Genomic DNA, 12,985 nt, shown 5'->3' on the forward strand with positions numbered 1-12,985 from the left:
GAATGCTACTGTAATGGAAATCACAACATGGGCTCAGGAATACTTCCAGAAAACATTGTCGGTGAACACAATCCACCGTGCCATTGCCTAAAACTCTCAAAAAAGAAGCCATATTTAAACATGATCCAGAAATGCAGGCGTTTTCTCTGGTCCAAGGCTCATTTAAAATGGACTGTGGCAAAGTGGAAAACTGTTCTGTGGTCAGACGAATCAAAATTTGAAGTTCTTTTTGGAAAACTGGGACGCCATGTCATCCGGACTAAAGAGGACCAGGACAATCCAAGTTGTTATCAGCACTCAGTTCAGAAGCCTGCATCTCTGATGGTATGAGGTTGCATGAGTGCGTGTGGCATGGGCAGCTTACACATCTGGAAAGGCACCATCAATGCTGAAAGGTATATCCAAGTATGCTCCCATCCAGATGTCGTATCTTTCAGGGAAGACCTTCCATTTTCTAACATGAAAATGCCGGACCACATACAGTATCAATTACAACATCATGGCTGCGTAGAAGAAGGATCTGGGTACTGAAATGGCCAGCCTGCAGTCCAGATCTTTCACTCATAGAAAACATTTGGCGCATCATAAAGAGGAAGATGCGACAAAGAAGACCTAAGACAGTTGAGCAACTAGAAGCCTGTATTAGACAAGAATGGGACAACATTCCTATTCCTAAACTTGATCAACTTGTCTCCTCAGTCCCCAGACGTTTGCAGACTGTTATAAAAAGAAGAGGGGATGCCACACAGTGGTAAACATGGCCTTGTCCCAACTTTTTTTAAATGTGTTGATGCCATTAAATTTAAAATCAACTTATTTTTCCCTTAAAATGTTGTATTCTGAATAAAATATTGAAATTTGAAACTTCCACATCATTGCATTCTGTTTTTATTCACAATTTGTACAGTGTCCCAACTTTTTTGGAATCGGGTTTGTAGATATCCAGCATGATATTTTTCCCCATTGAGATTTGATGTGTTTTCAAAGTGTTCCTTTAATTTTTTTGAGCAGTGTACATTAGATGCAAGTGTTAAAAAATAACAATATCTTGACCCGGGTGCGCCTGGAAACAACGTAGGCTACTCAGATTCGGACTGTGTGAAAGCCCCCTATGAGCTGCTTCTAGATCTCCACATTCACATTCTCTCAGCCAACTTCATGAGGTCAGATGTTTTTAAAACTTTTTTTTAAAGAAAGAATCTGTATGATGGGCATTTCATGATGCTGATCCAACATTTTAAAATTATTAAAATTCACACATTTGAAAGTAAACAAAAATCTGCTGCTTATAATGGCACTTAATTTCTATGGAGATTACGACATCTGCTGGCTGAGAAAAAAACTGAGTGTAACACACTTCATCAATTATTCATCAGGAACTATTTTCGTTGGAGAGAAAACTATAGATACTAACTAGTGGCCATTTTTCTGAATCTTTAGTTAATATTAATAAGACCTACTTGTTTATTGGTTTAAATTTGATTTGCCAATTTAGTGGTCATAGCAAAAAATGTATAATTATCCACTACTGGGGTAAGAATTACATTATCATAGATACAAAAACCTTTGATATTCAAAATATTGCCATATTTTCACTATTTTTCACTATTTTCCAGGGACATAAAAATGAGATAAATTAACCTGAAAACTGACTTGGCTGAGTAAATTTCACAAATGTGCTATCTATATTTTCAAGAGAAAAGGGTCTCAATCGAAAGCTTCTTAATGAGCTTTTCATTTTTTCGTATTTTCAGATCATTTTTAACAATTCCCAGTAGCAAGATATTAACACTTTTTCATAGATTGCATCTTGAATATAAGTGTTTGCTTTTATTTTTTTCTTATGTAATTTTGTACACCTATCACTTGTCACTTATCTTGCATTACTGATTTTCAAGATTTCACTAAAACAATACATATTCTCTGCACAAATAAACAAATAAAACCTCCACCTAGACTAGCCTTACTACACTCTGACAACCCAAAATGAACAGTTGTCTCCCAGCAACACCCGATCACTCCTCCTTCACGGCCGGATGGTGACTGATGCAACATCCCCCTCTCACAGCCAATCGCATCACACAAGAGCGTGTGACCCTCAAATTTGGCTGTTGTGATGTTGATGAGCTTCATTTGGCTTCCGAATGTTTCCAACTGCTGCTCCAAACGCTTTAATCCAGAGCTGTAGAACTGCTCCAGGTTTTCTGGTACAACAGCTGCAGTTAATGGAACTGAAGCTCACATAAGCCTCAGAGTTAGCCACCTCGTAAAATACGTACGAAATGGTCATGAGATAGCGTTGGAGTTTCCCCTCATATCAGTGATCACACAAGCAGCACAAGTCCTAATAACAAAAGGGACTGTTTTTACTTTAGTTGAGTTCAGTAGATTTGAACCGAAATGAAGATGTTTTGTTTCATCATAGGAACTACAAGAACTTAATCAGGAACTGTGTGACAAGCAAAAAACTTTTTTTTTCTTTCTTTTTTTTTGTTGTCGTTGTTGATTGCAAATTAATCTTTAATAAAGGCCAGAGGCAAAAGGCACAAAATTAATTTTAAAACTTTATTTATAAACATTGCCATAGCCAAGACTTATTGATTACAGATCATATAATTCCATTATTATTGCGAACAGTCATGTGCCCTTAGTTTGTTACTGTTACTGTTTGTTATCTCTGAATTGTAACATTATTTTAATGTCAGTTAAGCACATTTCTCCCTAAAGGTCTCATTACCATCCTGAAAAATGTATAGCAATTCTCATTACTGTAATACTGTTAACCCCCAGGGGTCTGAGTGATTCTGGGGCACTTGAGATGTTTTGACATGCCCTGACATTTGTGCTTATTTCAGCTACTTATAACATACTATTGGCCAACATGTCATTTTGCTTTATTCAGCACAAACTCTGCTACAATAATATGTGAGCAAAATAGATATACATGTTTGCATTTATTTCATTTTTTCGAAAATAAAGATTATGCATGGTTAGTAAGTTTTGGGGGAAAAATGTCCATAAAACATTTACTAAATAGTTGTTCACAAGACTTTTGAGTTATCAAGCTTGTAGGCTAGAATTTTGACTACACAATTATTCTGAACACTTCAACACAAACAACAATATAATGATTTAAATTTTGTAAGTCAGCGGCCTGTTGCATGAAGGTAGTTGAGTAGATTTGGATTTGACAAATCCAGATAAATCCAACCTGGTAAATCCAATCAGGATAAACTGTTGCACAACGTTCGGTATAAACTTTCTTGGTCAATTCAGGTTTAATCCAGAGTTTGCAAAGCGAGTGCACCTGTTGCGGCAAACAGCCAATCACATGGAACAAGGAGAATGTCAGTTTGATTCGCTTCTCGGGAGAGAGATGCGCAATTCATGTCTCTTCTGAAGATTAAGAGATCGTTATGTAAAATATGAAATTAAACGCATTTACAAAGAAGGAATAAACACTGCTGCAGTGAAAGTTTGAGAAGTCAGCTGAAAGAAAATATCTGACTATATCAGTGCATGTGAATCAAACAAATAGACCAAATAATTAATATAGTTTCACAAAGAGCTCAAAAGAATACATGTAAGCTTAATCTGTTTAAAAGCTTTATATATTATGCATGTATTATATTTATTTTAATTTAAAAGCAAAGTTTAATATTGTCAGTTAATATATTAGGCCTAATTATATGAATATGTAATGAATTATTCATAATTTTAATTCATTTAATATAAATATAATGAATAATTAACAGCAAATGTTGAGAAATTTTGTCTCTAAAATGTTTTCACTCTAAACTGATTTAATTTGGAGCGAGAGATATGGGGGAGTGGCTTTATTGCATTGCGTTATTGTTGATTGGTTGAGTTTTGGTTTGTGATTTCTAACTCAGAATAAAATCTGCTCAGGAGCAAGTTACCATAGCAATGAACCCTGCTAAAAACCAATCCACCTTCATAAGCCTGAAAAACAAGAGTTTGCTTAAACTGATCTTGAACTTACCTGGGTAGAAACTGAAACCGGCTTTGTGCAACAGGCCACAGTTTTTGTGTCAGCACTGCTGTATGCATGGGAGTGTTGATTACCATGAATATTTATGTGATTCACACCAGGGGAGACACTCCCCCAGGAGCTATTGACCCATCAAAGTGGAATGCTATGAGATTTTAATCTGTTTTATTGTACTTAACAAAAAACTTTAAAACTTAAGACATATACATGTGCTGGTCATGTAATTAGAATATCATCAAAAAGTTTTATTTCACTAATTCCATTCAAAAAGTGAAACTTGTATATTATATTTATTCATTACACACAGGCTGATATATTTCAAATGTTTATTTTAATTTTGATGATTATAACTGACAACTAAGGAAAATCCCTAATTTAGTATCTCAGAAAATTAGAATGTTGTGAAAAATTTCAATACTGAAGACACCTGGTGCCACACTCTAATCAGCTAATTAACTCAAAACACCTGCAAAGGCCTTTAAATGGTCTCTTCAGCCTATAGTCTGAAGACTGCTGACTTGACAGTTGTCCAAAAGACGACCACTGACACCTTGCACAAGGAGGGCAAGACACAAAAGGTCATTGCAAAAGAGGCTGGCTGTTCACAGAGCTCTGTGTCCAAGCACATTAATAGAGAGGTGAAGGGAAGGAAAAGATGTGTTAGATAAAAGTGTACAAGCAATAGGGATAACCGCACCCTGGAGAGGATTGTGAAACAAAACCCATTCAAATGTGGGGGAGATTCACAAAGAGTGGACTGCAGCTGGAGTCAGTGCTTCAAGAACCACTACGCACAGACGTATGCAAGACATGGGTTTCAGCTGTCGCATTCCTTGTCAAGCCACTCTTGAACAACAGACAGCATCAGAAGCGTCTCGCCTGGGCTAAAGACAAAAAGGACTGGACTGCTGCTGAGTGGTCCAAAGTTATGTTCTCTGATGAAAGTCAATTTTGCATTTCCTTTGGAAATCAGGCTCCCAGAGTCTGGAGGAAGAGAGGAGAGGCACACAATCCACGTTGCTTGAGGTCCAGTATAAAGTTTCCACAGTCGGTGATGGTTTGGGGTGCCATGTCATCTGCTGGTGTTGGTCCACTGTGTTTTCTGAGGTCCAATGTCAACGCAGCCGTATACCAGGAAGTTTTAGAGCACTTCATGCTTCCTGCTGCTGACCAACTCTATGGAGATGCAGATTTAATTTTCCAACAGGAGTTGGCACCTGCACACAGTGCCAAAGCTACCAGTACCTGGTTTAAGGACCATGGTATCCCTGTTCTTAATTGGCCAGCAAACTCGCCTGACCTTAACCCCATAGAAAATCTATGGGGTATTGTGAAGAGGAAGATGCGATATGCCAGACCCAACAATGCAGAAGAGCTGAAGGCCACTATCAGAACAAGCTGGGCTCTTCCTACTCGCTCACATAGTGTTACGGCTGCTCATGCAAGGAATGGATGGAGGGGACAGGGACAATGATGTTCTTGGCCAGCTCAATGGTCAGTGGGAGGTGGTCATCAGAGCACACACATCTGAACACAGTCACACATCTTTGTGCCACAGTTGTGTTGAACAGTTCCTGTTCAACTGAAGACATAAGTGAACATTGCATGCCTGGCATTTCCATGGTGTAAATTGCTTTTACCACGCACTGCTTTGCAGTGCACACAGCTCCAATGACCAATGACGCAACATTCCTGCCATCGGAGGTCAGCTCAGGTCCTGGAACTGGTATGTGGTCACTACTGGTCCGTTTGTGGTGCTGCTATTGGTGACACACCACTGTGTGACACATGTGACACAGCAGAGCTCAGTTGTGGTCCAGTTTCATGTGCGGGCAGGAATCGCAGAGTCCTGGAAACATGTCAACATCAGTCTCTGTCTTCCATGACAGAGTGGACTGCCTGTTGCTTGCCTGCTGGTTTGCCTTGGCTCTCTTCGGAACAGGTGCTTGGAAATTTTCATTGTCACATCTGTAAAATAAAAAAAAAATAAATAAAAAAAGAGTGAGCATGCTGATAACACAATTAAAGAAACTGTGTTATTATCATTGCTAAAACTGAGTGAAATACAGTTGTAAGAAAAAGTATGTGAACCACTTGCAGAATCTGTGAAAATGTGAAAAATTTTAACAAAATAAGAGAGATCATACAAAATGCATGTTTTTTGTCATTTTGTTAAGTACTGTCCTGAGTAAGATATTTTACATAAAAGATGTTTACATATAGTCCACAAGAAAAAAAAAAGCTGAATTTATTAAAATGGCCCCATTCATAAGTATGTGAACCATTGATTCTTAATACTGTGTGTCGTTACCTGGATGATCCACGACTGTTTTTATGTTTTGTGATGGTTCTTCATGAGTCCCTTGTTTGTTCTGAACAGTTAAACTGAGCTCTGTTCTTCAGAAAAATCCTTCAGGTGCTGCAGATTCTCAGTTGCTGAGGACAACTGAGGGACTCAAACACGACTATTAAAAAAGGTTCAAATATTCACTGATGCTCCAGAGGGAAACACGTTGCATTAAGAGTTGGATATTAAGGTAAATTGTACTTATTTTTTCTTCCCGGAAACATGCAAGTATCTTCTGTTGCTTCCGGAGGACAGTACTAAATGAAAAGCAATGATATTTCAATAAAATAAGAAACATTTTGACATCTTTATCCTGTTCAAAAGTTTTCACCCCCCTACTCTTAATGCATCGCGTTTCCTTCTGGGGCCATTCTTCTTGTGGACTATTTGTAAACATCTTTTATGTAAAATATCTTACTCAAGACAGTGCTAAACAAAAAATAACATGCATTTTGTATGATCTCTCTTATTTTGTTAAAATTTTTCACAGATTCTGCAAGAGGTTCACATACCTTTTCTTACAACTGTATATCACAAATATGTTTAGAGAGTATCACATTACAAACGTTTACACTTGAGCATATATACATAAACATTTGTAAGTGACATTGTAAGGCAATATTTCAAAAGCTAGCCAAAATATAGACTGAAAATTCATGAGTTTTATATTATCATTATTATATTCATATACCATATATTTCAGTATTCCTTCAAAGTTCACCAGTATCAGTACAGTTTGTATTATTCTGATTGTCATAGGGGCTGTTTACATTACACCGTTTTCCACTAGAAATGGAAAACCTTTATCCCACTTTATATTAGGTGGCCTTAACTATTATGTATACAGTACATCAAAAAATAAGTACAATGTACTTAGTGTTTTCATATTGTATTGATGTGGATACGGGTAAGGTTAGCTAGGGTATGGGTAGGTTTAAGGGTGGGATAAGGCATGTCATTATAAATATAATTACAGAAATTAATTACAGATGTAATTACATGCAAGTATTTTTAAAATATAAGTACAATATAAAAACATGTATGTACACAATTAGTGCACTGTATCAAACGATTCATTTAAATGTAAGTACAAAGACACATAATATAAAGTGGGACCAAAACCTGTTATGCGTTTTAGCTGTTCATTTACATGACAATGGCGTTTTGGTGGCCTGAAAATGCAAACTTTTGAAAATGGGTTTCAAAGTGGAAGTCCTTCAGTTGTCCTCAGTGTGAAAAGATGGATCTCAAAATCATACAGTCACTACTGGAAAGGGTTCAAATATGCAAAAAATGCTGGAAAACTGAAGAATCTGCAGGACTTGGAGGATTTTTCTGAAGAACGTTGCGCAGTTAAAGGGTTAGTTTACCCAAAAATGAAAATTCTGTCATTAATTACTCACCCTCATGTCGTTCCACACCCGTAAGACCTTCGTTCATCTTAAATTAAGATATTTTTGATGAAATCCGAGAGGTATATACCTCGTCCATAGACAGCAATTTAACCACCACTTTCAAGGTCAAGAAAGCTACTAAAGACATCATTAAAACAGTCGACGTGACTGCAGTGGTTCAACCTTAATTTTATGAAGTGACGAGGATACTTTTTGTGTGCAAAAACCAAACAAAAATAACGACTTTATTCAACAATATCTTCTCTTCTGTGTCATTCTCATACGTTGTTTACGTCATGCGCCTTCAGGTTCAGAACGCAGACTCATTATTGGCCGTCTCCTGCATCAACATCACACACATGCTGCTCACGTGATCAGCTTTGGCCAATACTGTGCCAGCGTTCGAACATAAACACGGAAGCCTTCACTGTGCTTTCACACTGCGTCACAGGGAAGAGAAAAGATTGTTGAGTAAAGTCATTTTTTTGTTTTTGCGCACAAAAAGAATTCTCGTCGCTTCATAAAATCAAAGTTGAACCACTGCAGTCACGTCGACTGTTTTATTGATGTCTTTAGTACCTTTCTGGACCTTGAAAGTGTTGATTATATTGCTGTCTACGGACGAGTCATATACCTCTAGGATTTCATCAAAAATATCTTAATTTGTGTTGTCTTTTGAGCAGGGTAATTTTTTTTTTTTTTTAATTCTGCTTTTTGTAAAAATACTATTTGTAAAAATCTTTTATGTAAAATATCTTATTCAGGAGAGTCCTAATTAAAAAAATAACATTGATTTTTTATGATCCCTCTTATTTTGCAGATTCTGCAAGGGGTTCACAAACTTTCAAGCAGTACTTTATGCTGTACATGCATATATGCTTATCTAGAGCTGCTGTCCACGATTTTTGGCCCTCTACTGGTTGATAAACACAACTGCACGCATCTTGCGGAGGAACATTGTAAGCCGGAGCTACTTTTCTCCGTGTATGTCTATGGCGAGTCACGCAGTTACTGTGATACTCTGCGGCGAGTCCTACCAGTCCGGTCTGAATATAAACACTTATTATAAGTGTACCATAATGATTCAGGATAAGACAAAAAATGGATTCATGTTGTATATTCTCATTATATAATTTTTGTATATAAGCTTTAATGATAAAACATCGACCTTATTACAAGGTAGATACTGTATTAACCTACCCGGATGTAAATAATAAAGTGAAATGTCGATAAATTCTGGCAATGAAAATAAGATTCTTTTTGCATTACAGTGATAATGATAATTTAATAGAAAATAAAATGTGCTTTCATTTGAAAGCTTTACTCTAAAAAATTACTTAAAACAAAGTGGAAGAAAAAAGCTGAAAAGTGAATGAAAAAGCATCAGGTTTCTTTTTCGTGCAGTGTTGCTCATGTAAACGGAATCAGTTATTATTAGTGACACAGATCTAGCACGACTTGGATATGAATAATCGAGTTATAATAAGCACAGACAAAGGGCTAGGCAATTCCTCATGTATATTTAGTGCACCGTGGGAATTCAGACAGACTGCTTTGACTTTTTCACAGAGACCTTGTTCAAATAGATGCTGTTTATAAAAGAGTGAAGCAAATGGAAGACACATATAGAACCTAGAATAAAGAGAAGTCAAGATACTGTTTTTTTTTTCTTTTTTTTCATCACAGTAGTTTGGTTTAGGCTGATCAGTTTTAGAAATGTCTTTGGAAAGGTATAGCACAGTGCCTGCAACACTCATTGATGTTTCGCATTTATGTATTTATCAGATATGCAAAGTGCATGTCTTATGGTTGCTTTATTGTGTCAAAACAAAATGTTACTGAATTTCCAAATGTAAAGTGTCAAATATAATAATGACTGGGTTTGTTTTCAATCCATTAAATGATCTTTTTTTAATTTGTTATTGTTTTTAACATTTTATGTTTTTTAAGTTGCTTCACTTCATAGCATAAAAGCATAATACTGATGTCATGCATAGTGCAAATATATAGTTGATCCTCTGACAGAAACAAATATTTGAGGGTCTTATTCAGAGTAGATGTCTTGTTGCATTAAAAATTTCAGACTTAGTAAGTCTAAAAACTAAAATCTCAGGGTGTCCAGCAGATGGCAGTATTGCAGTTGTATTAAAATGCTCATCTTTTGGGCTCATATGGAAAGCTAAGCAATGTCTGTTTTTAGGGTTTATTATCATTTTGTTGTGCAAGTGTTACATGCATCCATCTGTCGGGAGACTCTGAGGGACCCTCTAGTTGCCGAATCGTCTGTGTACGGTGTAGGCTGTGCTGGTCTATTACACACACTATGGCTCACAGATAGTTAACACACAGGTGATGGGGTTTGAAGACACGCCAGGGCTGTCACGTCCTCTGTGTGAGTGGTTCCTCATCCAGCGTAATCCTGCTTGAGCCACATCTGATCTCATGTGATAGCACACAATTCCCAACAACAACACTGGCCTAGATGCCGTGTGCATTGATAGATCCCAGCGCTGATAGTGTGTCCTTGTGTTTGTGGTTTGAATGGACTAATGAAAGCTCTGACCTCTGTTGGGAGACAACAGTACTGCTGAAAGTCAAGCAGACACCCTGTTTGTCCACCACCGACGTCCTGCGAGGGCATCAGGAGCATTGATTTTCCACAATGACCTGATGACGTTTTGTCGTTTACAGCATTAGCTCGCCAGCCTATTATTAATTATGGATTATAGCCTATTTATCGCCACAACACATTTCAATATAGAGGTGATGTATTGGTGGTTAAGTTAGCGTAAACCGGTTTTATTGTCCCAGTTATAAATGGAGAAAAGCTAAATAGGTGCCATCCATCATTTTGGTGCACTGAGATTTTGACCTTGGCTGTTTAAAATTATTAGTCCTGAGGAATATATGAGCAGTATTCCATTATATCAATGACAACACACAACATTAATAAAGGGTTAGTGCACCCAAAAATGAAAATTCTGTCATTTATTACTTACCCTCATGCCGTTCCACACCCGTAAGACCTTCGTTAATCTTTGGATAAATCCGATGGCTCCGTGAGGCCTCCATAGGGAGCAATGACATTTCCTCTCTCGAGATCCATAAAGGTACTAAAAACACATTTAAATCAGTTCATGTGAGTACAGTGGTTCAATATTAATATTATAAAGCGACGAGAATATTTTTGGTGTGCAAAAAAAAAAGCAAAATAACGACTTATTTAGTGATGGCCGATTTCAAAACACTGCTTCAGGAAGCTTCGGAGCACAAATGAATCAGTGTATCGAATCATGATTCAGATCGCATGTCAAACAGGCAAACTGCTGAAATCAGTTCCGAACAGCTGATTTGACACGCTGATTCATTATGCTCCAATGCTTCCTGAAGCAGTGCTTTGAAATCGGCAATCACTATATAAGTTGTTATTTTGTTTTTTTTGGCGCACCAAAAATATTCATAAAATATTAATATAAGTGGATGACGCAAATACCGGTGTAAACGGGGTCTAAAATGTTTTGAAACACTTTTGACCACTTCCAGAGGTAGTTGAAAAGGCATTCGAATGTGGCGAATGTGCTCGAACAGCCACAAAGGACCGCCCTAATGCGTAAACATTATGGGAAGCGCGCTAGCCAGACGGGATTTAAACTTTGTCAGCTGAAGACCCAAGTTTGTTTTGAAGATGAAAAATGTACCAAGCACAATGTTCTCTCACCATTCCTGATTTCTAACATGCACTCACCGCCATGGTCTTACGGCTATCAGAGCAAAAACGAAAGCTGCTGCTCTCCGTATGTTTTTCTGACGTCTCCAGGGACGTTCATATGTAAATTACGCAAGCTTATTTCATCCATGAAAAACGGGATTGTGTCTCCCTCGTCTACTTGCGACAAAAACACATCTTAATACCAGGAGTAAACAAGCCCATGATGTGAGAGCTGCAGCAGAAGGGAAGATTTTCAGTTAATAAATAGTTAAAGTTGGTACTGTGTCTTATTCAGAGCTATTATATGACTACAGGAGACATTAAATGTACTACATGAGTCATATAGACTACTTTTATTATAGTTTTATGATACTTTTATGGTGTTTTGTCATGTTGGGGCTTCACAGCTTTAGTTTCTTTTCACTTTTGTTATATGAAAAAAAAACTGCTTGGATATTCTGCTTTTCCTTTACATTTATGACACTGCTTTTCTTGTTCATTATTTTATCAGTGTAACATTTATCAGCAGAATGTGAGCAAAAAGACTCTCAGATCACAGATCCTTGTCTAATGGGATCTCTTCTTGAAACGGTTAAGTGATCTGTGAGCAGTAATGATGAGCTGGGCATTACCTCTTTACAAGGTGAGTGCTATGTTGAGCAATGTCACTGCTTTCTTTACTCAGTGTCATACTAAGGTGGGTGTACTGTGTAAATATTTAATGTAGGTACGTAGGAAATATGGACTGGATACAAAAACAGTATATTGATTGGAATACTACACCTCAGTGTAGCGAAGAGTTGTATAAGATTCTGCTGAGCTCACCTTGATGGCCATTACACGGAGTACTTCATTCCGAGGCCAGATGGGCCATTCTCTGGAAACAGGCCAGTTGTGACACATTCGTGTCCTTTATGACTTTACTGCTGATATAAGTAAATGATGCTGAACTTTGTCACATTATTTGTAAATTTACTGTGTAATGAAAAAGGAATGTAAAAGATGAATTTTTTTTGAGGGATTTTGCCTGAGGGATGGCCATAGTTTTACGATCCGCATGATTTGCACTGATGACCACGTTTTGTGAACTTTCCCTTTTTGGTATTTTAATATCATATAAAAGAGTGAAATCTTATAATGTTCTTGACCAAGTGGTTTTAGCAAAGGCGACTTTCTCATTCAAGGTGACTTTCTCATTTATATATCAGTATCTATTGTTCCAATTATATTGGCTCCATTAAGCTAAATATTTGTTTGAACTCTGTTAAAACTGTGACTGCAAGCAGATTCAGTTAAGGACCTATCATCCTGTGCCATCTAGAGTTTCATGTCAGAACTTTGTATATCTCTGATCACTAAAATGAATAACTGAGGGGATGTGGTGGTCCCATAATGTGTATTGGTTTTTATTACTACTCAGGATTGATTCTGGGGTTCTGTTAATTAAATGAGCACAAAAGACATAAAAAAGAGCGATCATGATTCTATAAGAAGAAAGGAAAAACAACATATTTCTTATTCTT

Source organism: Chanodichthys erythropterus, chromosome 8 (assembly GCF_024489055.1).
Source record: "Chanodichthys erythropterus isolate Z2021 chromosome 8, ASM2448905v1, whole genome shotgun sequence".
Taxonomy (NCBI): domain Eukaryota; kingdom Metazoa; phylum Chordata; class Actinopteri; order Cypriniformes; family Xenocyprididae; genus Chanodichthys; species Chanodichthys erythropterus.